This window comes from Gasterosteus aculeatus, chromosome Y (genome assembly GCF_964276395.1).
Source record: "Gasterosteus aculeatus chromosome Y, fGasAcu3.hap1.1, whole genome shotgun sequence".
Lineage (NCBI taxonomy): Eukaryota > Metazoa > Chordata > Actinopteri > Perciformes > Gasterosteidae > Gasterosteus > Gasterosteus aculeatus.
Genome location: NC_135709.1, coordinates 21,497,667 through 21,506,861, shown reverse-complemented (window position 1 = coordinate 21,506,861; position 9,195 = coordinate 21,497,667). Strand labels below are relative to the sequence as shown.

The window sequence follows — 9,195 nt, the reverse complement described above, 5'->3', positions numbered from 1 at the left end:
GGAGGCTGAGGTCCATCAGGACTAAGACCTCCCGCCACACCAACAGTTTCTTCCCGTCGGCAGTCGGGCTCATCAACAGAGCCGGTCCCCCACTGACTGACTATAACATTCCACCGGTCACTCCCCCTCACACTGCACATGCCACTTTAACTGCAATTCATCACTTTGTCGTCACTCGTCACTTTGTTACTTGTTCGCACTTTATGCTAAATATTTCTTTTTTAATATTTAAAATGTTTAACTTTATTCCCTTGTTTTATACTAACCTGTTACGACCCCCGGTCTTGTCTGTGTTCTGTGTGTGTGATAACCCTCCTCAGGTGGAGCTAATTGTCTTCATTACTCATCCGCCCTCCCGTGATCTCCTACAGCTGGTTCCTGTTTTCCCATCCTCCAATCGCATCGTCCCATCAGCTGTATTTATGTGTTTCTGGTTGTTCAGTCCAGATCTCTCAGGCAGAGGGTAAGGTTGTGTTTGGGGTGCTCTTGTGAAATTGGTTGTACATGGTGGAGTGTTTTGGAGTATTGAAAGTGTTAATCATTTGTATTTCGTGTGTCCTTCCCAGGGAGAACGGAAAGCACTTGGGAGTGTTAGGAAAGTTGGTGTGACTACTTGCGCCCACACCCGGTCTCTGGCCGTCTGGGGTTCTTGGCAGCGCGGTGTATGTTCCCCTCCCCTCACGGGGTGCTGTACGGGCGTAACAAAAATGGGGGCTCGTCCGGGATCTGTGCACCCCGCTGCTTGGACCCTGACTAACCATTGACTGGTGTGGGTGATGAGGAGCCATTTGGTACCTCATCCACACGGTCGGTGGACGGTGTGGGGGTTGTGAATGGGATGACCTTTAGTTTGTTGTGTGTTCGGTTATAGTGTACATGATGGCTACTTCAGCCATCTCCAGTTTTGTTGATGTCCCCTCAGTCGCCGCAGAGATCTCTCCCCTTCCCGCTGGGCCGCAGCGATCTCCCCTTCCCGCTGGGCCGCAGCGATCTCCCCTTCCCGCTGGGCCGCAGCGATCTCTCCTTCGCGCTGGGCCGCAGCGATCTCCCCTTCCCGCTGGGCCGCAGCGATCTCCCCTTCGCGCTGGGCCGCAGCGATCTCCCCTTCGCGCTGGGCCGCAGCGATCTCCCCTTCCCGCTGGGCCGCAGCGATCTCTCCTTCGCGCTGGGCCGCAGCGATCTCCCCTTCCCGCTGGGCCGCAGCGATCTCCCCTTCCCGCTGGGCCGCAGCGATCTCTCCTTCGCGCTGGGCCGCAGCGATCTCCCCTTTCCGCTGGGCCGCAGCGATCTCCCCTTCGCGCTGGGCCGCAGCGATCTCCCCTTCGCGCTGGGCCGCAGCGATCTCCCCTTCGCGCTGGGCCGCAGCGATCTCCCCTTCCCGCTGGGCCGCCGCCGCAGCGATCTCCCGTTCCGAGGCTCTCAGTCCCAGCCCCGACTCGGCCAGTCCCCGCTCCGAGACTCTCAGTCCCTGCCCCGAAGCCCCCAGCTATCGCGTGTTTAAGTACTGGGTTACGTTTGGTTGTTTTGTCGCAAACTGGAGGTTTGCTGTTTTTGTGGTGGGCGTGTTACGACCCCCGGTCTTGTCTGTGTTCTGTGTGTGTGATAACCCTCCTCAGGTGGAGCTAATTGTCTTCATTACTCATCCGCCCTCCCGTGATCTCCTACAGCTGGTTCCTGTTTTCCCATCCTCCAATCGCATCGTCCCATCAGCTGTATTTATGTGTTTCTGGTTGTTCAGTCCAGATCTCTCAGGCAGAGGGTAAGGTTGTGTTTGGGGTGCTCTTGTGAAATTGGTTGTACATGGTGGAGTGTTTTGGAGTATTGAAAGTGTTAATCATTTGTATTTCGTGTGTCCTTCCCAGGGAGAACGGAAAGCACTTGGGAGTGTTAGGAAAGACGCCCTGGGCATACATCACCCGTAGGGATATCTCCTGTTATACACACCAGGTTAGATCTGAGCGATCCACCCCCTGTATTTTTGGTTAGGGCGCCTTGCTCGAGCGCCAGAGTAAATAAGTGTTTTGTGTAGGACGTTGGGACAGGTAAGGGGTGGGGTTTTTGCTAATTTCTTTGTTTTGGATCAGCTCAGCCGTCCTCCCATTTCCCTCTATTGTTTATTATTATTATTATTATTATTATTAATAAACTGGCACGTGCTAGCCTGTTTAAACCAAACTCGTCGGTGTTGGTGTGACTACTTGCGCCCACACCCGGTCTCTGGCCATCTGGGGTTCTTGGCAGCGCGGTGTATGTTCCCCTCCCCTCACGGGGTGCTGTACGGGCGTAACAAACCCATAGCCTTATTCTACGAACCCATTGCATTAGCATTTCATTTTACTTTATTTTATTACTTGTGCACTGCTGTCTTGTCTATTGTCACATTGTCTACTGTCGCGCACCACCGAAAAGACAAATTCCTTGTATGTTTGGCATATTTTGGTAATAAATGTTTCCTGATTCCTGATTAATACCAGTAGAAATACTAGTAGTACCTTTTCCTAGTAGTGGGAGAAGCTGAAAAGAATTTCAATAGATTTGTTGAAAAAGCAGAAATGAATGTGAAATATTGCAAAAGAAACACAGAATGTTGCTGTTAATACAGGCATAAAAAATACCAGTAGTATTATGTCTGCATGAGTCAGTGCCACAAAGGCAATCAAAGACAGCTTAGCTAGCTATCTAAAGACATGAGAGATTTTCACTGGCTGTTGGAGCCACTTGTCAACCGTTTGGTACTGTTATTGCATGTGCAATGTTAGCTAGCGCCATGTTCCCTCCCACGTAGGCCTGTGTGTTTGTCAAGACTACGTAGGGGGGGGAGAGTGAGTGCTGGCACGCTGTTTTAGCCACTTGTCCGCCGTTTGGTCATGTTATTGCTGGTGAAATGCTAGCTAGCGCCGTGTTAGCTAGCGCCGTGTTCTCTCCACGTAGGTGAGGGAGAGTGGGTGCTGGCACGAGGCTGTGTAGTTGTCATGGCGACGGCGCAGCTGCTGTTTCCGCGGGCTGCTGAATAAGGCAGAGACAGGACAGCGAGTTACGCAGAATCCACACCTCAAACAAGTGTCCTCTAGCGCAAAACTATAACAGCTATCTAAAAAATAAGACGTTTTTGCGAGACCCAAGACTCTACTGAACGCAAATGTCGTTTTCATGTCTGTCCGGTAATAAATAAAAGTGTATACTTTGGCTGGAAGGAAATTCCATATTTTTTTAACCAGATTCTGACGCTACTCCACACTCTAGCCCTCGAGGTCTCCCTTTAAGAAACGCAATACACACTAATGTAAAACTCTCACTAACACTAATGAAACGGAGCGAAGAACTAGTGAAACATAATCAGTGATTATGAAAAAAGTAGAATAGATATTTTTTTTTATATAATAGTTGAGACTTGTGTCAACATTTGACAGTTTAAATGATGTCTAGCTGAAAGATTTGCGAAGCTGAAAAATCTGAAAGTTGAAGTTTAGGAGGATTTGAAAGCAAACTCCATTTGAAAACCATGTTAAAATATGAATGATTATTGATTTATATAAATTCAAGAATAAGAAGTAGAAAGCTGAAAAGTCATAGCCCCCCTCCCATGAAAGAGTGGAACCTTTTAATATTTGAAGGGTTTTAATAGCTGAAAGTGTGAAGGAGTTGAAATTGCAAATTTTAGAAATTGCAAAAAAATACAGAAATGAATATTAAAACATTGCTGTTAATACAGGCATAAGAAAAGCTGAAATTATTTCAGCTTTTCAGAAATGTGAAGCTAAATTTCAATAGAATTTCTAAAAAATACAACTTATAATAATAAGTTGCAGGAGCTTAAATGAATTTTAAAAAGTACAGAAATAACAAAGCCTAAGATGAATAAAAAGGTACATTGAACTCACCAGAAGACCACTCCTAGAGGTGTGGACACTAACTTTCACACCTTTAAGCATTGTTATAAATACCTGTAGGAACCATTGTTCTGGAGTTCACTGGTGGAGGAACAGACGGGCACTAGGGATGGTCAAAGGACTGACCTGGGGCCTGTTGGTTGCTGAGACCAGCGGCTCCTCAGCTGAGATGTTCTTTTTACCAAAACGCCATCTCTTTTATTAAATACATTTGATTTTAACCTTTTGATCAGCGATGACCTCTGTCCGTCTGGCGTTTCTTCATTTTTGAACACAACAGGTGCGTCTTGGTGTAGCTGATGAACTGTCGGCGTAATTTCCTCAGCTCTGCCATGTTGATGGTCCTGGTGAGCTCGATGTTAAAACCTCAGGTTAAGGACATTTGGTACAAGAAGAACTTTGCTGCAGGTGAGAAGCAACGACCTTTGCCTCAAACAGCCTTTGAGGAGAACACAAAGCAGTCGATGTACCGACGCCACGTCAGTGGATGCACCTGCCATTAAAGGGTTGACAGGAGCAGAACCAGAACCTAACGTACTTTTGATTTCGTCCCTGCTTGGAACAGCAACATTCAGGAGAAAAAATAAAAGTGTTGGGTTGTGATGATGTGCAGATGCCAATAAAAAGCCACTTATCTATGTAATTTGGTTTCTACGTATCCCACAGTATGTTATTACAGGCAAGACCTTTAAAAGTGATCAGCTGCTGTGCCTTTCATATGAAAAAAATAAAAAGAATCGCCGGACACGCATTCATCCACCTCCTCCTTCAAACGCGTCATTTGAGGTAGACGACTAGTAGTATTTTCATGAGAAAGGTCACTGCTCTCTGGACTTGTGACATCCCACATTGAAATAAACGCACCTCTGAAATAGTCCTTCAAAGGGGTGTTTTTTTAAATGAAAATAATGACATATAAGTATGCAAGAAGGATATATTTTCGATGGCTCCGGGTACTGTGATGACATCGCCTGGAACGCTCGTTTTCAGTGAGTTAAAAATTGCCTGAAAATGTTATAGACATTTATTGAACATAATCAACATACATAATGTAGCATATTGATGACAAATACAGCTCCGTAGATGCTTTGGTATGCGAGGAGTTTAAAATCTTTACACTAATTATTTAAATTGGACTGATAATAATTGTTTTGAAATAAGGAAATTATTGTTCTTCTAATAATTTAATTCATCAAGAAATCTTTGCAAAACCAGTTGAAAGGTTTACTCAACAGCAAAAAGGTTGAGGTTCTATTTGGCGGTAAATAGCAGAGACACACAAATAAGTAAAATAATTACAGCTGCAAAGGTATTTGCAAAAACTGCATATAAATAATAAAGGAAACTTAACGTTGTAAGAAGAATAACACTGTGGTTTGAATACCTGCTGCGATGCAGCAGTCAGCTCTCAGATCTTTAACTCCCTCGGTGCTTTGACTGTTTTCAACATGCTTAATAAAGGTTTTGCATCTTCGGCTTCATCAGGGGGGTTGTGAGCTCAGGGACATGACGCTGTCTAAGAAGTGATTTTTTTATGATTTGTCATTTTGAATTTTCACCATTGTGATCAAAAGATAAACCGGATCCAGCTAAATTTATATCCCAGCGTGTAACGGTGAAACACCCAGCAAGAAATTAAAAAATACCCACAAATTCTTAAAAACATACCAATAACACATCTTGTGTGATCTTGTCCAACTCGTGCAAGAAGTTCACAGATGACAGTGGTTGCTGCAGAGAAAAATAATATTACCATCAGATAATGAAAAGGCAGCACGAAAGCACTACATCTATAGAACATTGTATTCTATTATTTCTTACACTCTGTGTAGACTGGTTAGGGGGCGGGGCCTTCCTTTTGAAAAGTGCCTCAGAAATGTCCTCATATGGAAACGCGTCATCTTTCAGGATGGTGAAGAGGGGACTGTCCCATCGGTTTCTGGACTCTGGAGCTTCAAATCTCAGCACCAACGCGTCATCTTTCAGGATGGTGAAGAGGGGACTGTCCCATCGGTTTCTGGACTCTGGAGCTTCAAATCTCAGCACCAATGCGTCAAAGCTAAAAAAAATAAGAACCAGACACAAAAAACTAAAATTGTATTACAGGCATCCATACAAATCCTGACATGCACTTGCTCTGCATTTGCAGCAGGGGGATATATTCCATCTCAATAAAGGTAATTTCATTATTGTAAAAGCTTGCCGGTTAAGTGTGCAGAAGCTTCTCACTCACATGTCCTGGTTGTACCGTTCAGCCGCATCTCTGCTTGCGTTTCACGTTGAGCTAATTTCATCCGACGTTAAACAGTATACCTTCATCAAAATAGAGTGTGTTTTATGTTTAAGTGTTTTTATAGTTTTTTAGATATTCAATATTAATTATTTCTATAGCATACTTACCAGGCAGTGTGGTGTCTGCGTATGTTTGATGAGACAGAAAAGTTCGTAGCGGTAGCCTGAAAAGTGTATGGATTTTAAAAAGGTCAACGCAGGAACAAATCATAATGCTTTCATTGACATCATAGCACAAATAAAGAAAACTACCTTAGCAATAACAATGTCATCCTTGTTGACTTTCCTAAAGAAGAAATTAATGGTTAAAAGGAGCAGCGACAGCAGGAGGGAACTGATGAATGGGATCCAAAAACCAACCTTTCCACTTCAGCTTTCAGAGATGCTCGGACGTTTATTTCCTTTTGTGAATCTGCAACATTTCCAACCAGGTTTAAGTTACAGTTCTATACATTATATATATAGTCTTCTTTGGGATTTTGAGACTGTATTCAATATCTCTGTTCTTCCATTTGAGCTGTTGTTAATTCTCAACAATCTCTTTGACAACAGATACAAATAAAATGCCTCGCTATGACTTAATTGAGAAAAGAATTTTCCAAACCAAACATAATACCCAGATATTTAACTAACGTTGACTGTTGTAGTATTAGTATTATTCCTGGGTGTCCACATCTCTGAGGACCTCTCTTGGACCCTCAACACCTCATCCCTGGTAAAGAAAGCACACCAGCGTCTCTTCTTCCTGAGGAGACTGAAGAAGGCCCATCTGTCTCCTCAGATTCTAGAGAATTTCTACCGCTGTACCACAGAGAGCATCCTTACAGACTGCATCTCAGTATGGTACGGCAGCTGCTCTGTCACGGACCGTAAATCACAGACTGTTTGCCCTCCTCCCCTCTGGGAGGCGCTACAGGGTGCTCCGTTCCCGGACCAGCAGGTTCAGGAACAGCTTCATCCCTGCGGCTGTCACTCTACTGAACTCTGCCCCCCCCCCCCCCCCCCCCCCCACACACACCTCCCTCAGTGACTGTACTCCCCCCTCCACCCTGGCTTGACTGCCACACACCTTCCTCCAGCCACTGAACATTTGCACTGTTATTGTATATCCATTTCTTACTGTTCATATTGCACAACTATTTCTTACTGTACATATCTATTTATTCACTCATTACACTTTACATATGCACATACTCTGCACTTTTTGCTATTTTGCACTCTGGTTGGATGTTAAACTGCATTTCGTTGCCTCAGTACTTGTACCCTGTGCAATGACAATAAAGTTGAATCTAATCTAATATCTAAGTAAGGTTAAAGATATTCTTATTTTGTCGTTCATAGGAAGAGCCTCTACCATGGGTTAGTAGGGGTATTTTCACACCAAGCTTCACTTCAACTACTCTTGAATTAATGCTGCTTGACGATACATTTTCCGAAGCTAATGTGACGTTAAGTTACGTTTTATTTCATTTACAGCCACTTTAGCGGCTTCTTTCAGTTTTCTCAACGGTAGGTGCGTGACGTATAGTGGTTGAATTAACGTTCAGTTTAATGCAAACCTGTTGGTGCTAACCTGTAAAAAGCACTTCCCAAAATAACTCAAAACTATTGTAGCCTGATTAAGATGACAGGACACTAATATAAATGTATTTCTCTTTAATGTGGGTTCTTTATTTCCCCCGACTGCACTCCTGGAGCACAGCCTTAATGTGTCAAATTAGGGAGGCACTTGGAACAGTGTACAAATAACAAATAACCAATTGCTTCGCTTTACTAACTAGAACAGGATGTCATGAAATAGAGCTAACACAATTTACATGGTGAGTCAGGTTTATTAATGTTAGAACACTTACGCTGACCCGCTGAACAGGTATTTCCCTAACGCTGTTCCGATGCTAACCGCTAACACTGTGTCGTGTTAGTAGCCACTAGGTCCCGCTCTGCAGCTCCAAATCCCACGTGAACTCATGCCCATGTACTTAAAGGGGCAGTACGCCCTCACCCTCTGTGCGGACCATCTAGCAGTCCAAAAACCTCCCTGCCCCCTCTTCACCCGGCTACACTATTTACTTGGAATCTGGAAAGAAAGGTTAACTAACTTAATAAGCATCTGAGGCTAACAGCGTTAGCTTAACGTGCCCGCTGGGGCTAACGGGAGACTTCACGTTAGCTTAGCAGACATTAGCTCGACTTGCCTGCGTAAACAGTGTTTTTCTCAACGCCCAGCGCTGCGTCTCCTACAATGTGAACCTTTCGGTCGGTGCGGCGTTCAAAACACACCTTCAGTTCTTCGGCCCTTTGTGTTTTGCCGCTGCAGGGGTAACCACACAAAACTATAAGAGGCATTAACTGCTACCAAACAACGCAGTCTAAGATTTGATGAAAAGCATGGTGGCACTTTCAACCGGATCTGGTTTGTTATTAGTTTACCATTAACCACCAACAGGAGGCGCCAATAAGCTAAAGGACGTAACGTTAGTCATTGAGGACGAGGGTAAATAAAACATCATTTATAAAACAATCGCGGTTAAATACTTTTGGTTAACAGAAAAACGTATTTTCATTCCAGTCGTTGCTTTTTTAAATGCAAGATACATTTTGACATAAAGAAGATCATAGCTGATAAATAGTCTTTCTATACCTTTTTATTGGTGATTATACATTGGGTTTAAATAACTGCACCCAAGAACAGAACATCAGCATTATATTAACCTATATAATGTTACATATCACATTGAAAACGTCACCATATTCATATATCATAGCTTTAAAAAAAAAAAAAAAGATTTAAAAACCCTTGTCTTCTTCAAGGGGTCTTCATATTGTTAGTGTTGGTTCTAATTTTCGTCAAGCAGGACGCCCTCTTCCTCTACATGTATGAAAAAGAATGAGCTGTGAAGTCAAGGATTGGCTATAATAGTAATAATAATGATAGATTAACAGCCTCATCATCTCACACGTTCAATGCATGTTTCTGTTGTGTTTGTTGGGCAGTTTTCCACATCTGGAAGAG

General features: G+C 43.8%; 1 long non-coding RNA gene across 4 annotated transcripts; it reads right to left on the bottom strand.

Moving 5' to 3' along the window:
• Positions 1 to 3,599: 3,599 nt before the first annotated feature.
• LOC120812402 (uncharacterized) lies at positions 3,600 to 8,594 on the bottom strand. 4 transcript variants are annotated; one of them, XR_013455214.1, is made up of 8 exons: positions 8,378 to 8,594; positions 6,543 to 6,594; positions 6,435 to 6,468; positions 6,291 to 6,346; positions 6,124 to 6,203; positions 5,712 to 5,949; positions 5,559 to 5,621; positions 3,600 to 4,895 (listed from the first exon to the last, which is right to left on the bottom strand). It is a non-coding gene; the product is annotated as an uncharacterized LOC120812402 (long non-coding RNA). The 4 variants fall into 4 exon arrangements; XR_013455216.1 differs by lacking the exon at positions 8,378 to 8,594 and adding an exon at positions 8,036 to 8,174; XR_013455215.1 differs by lacking the exon at positions 3,600 to 4,895 and having other exon boundaries at positions 4,897 to 5,621; positions 8,463 to 8,590.
• Between the last annotated feature and the right edge of the window lie 601 nt (positions 8,595 to 9,195).